The following is a 243-nucleotide window of genomic DNA, read 5'->3' as shown; positions in this document are numbered from 1 at the left end:
GGCGGCTCGGCAGCCCGCCGCCGCCGGGCGCCCTCATTCCGTATGCGGCACGGCGCCTCCTGATTGGCCGCAGCAGGGTGGCGCGCGGGGCCGGGCTCCCGAGGAAGGGGGTGGGGGGGGAAAGCACCCGGGCCGGACCGGGGTTACTACAGGTCATCCGCGGCGGTGGGCGGGGCGAGGGTGCGGGGCCGACCGTTGGCGACGGGAGGGGCGGGGACGAGCCCTCCCCGCCCCCGTGGCGTG

This window comes from Haliaeetus leucocephalus, unplaced genomic scaffold (genome assembly GCF_000737465.1).
Source record: "Haliaeetus leucocephalus isolate CR32 unplaced genomic scaffold, Haliaeetus_leucocephalus-4.0 Scaffold240, whole genome shotgun sequence".
Taxonomy (NCBI): domain Eukaryota; kingdom Metazoa; phylum Chordata; class Aves; order Accipitriformes; family Accipitridae; genus Haliaeetus; species Haliaeetus leucocephalus.
This window is presented reverse-complemented; position numbering follows the sequence as displayed.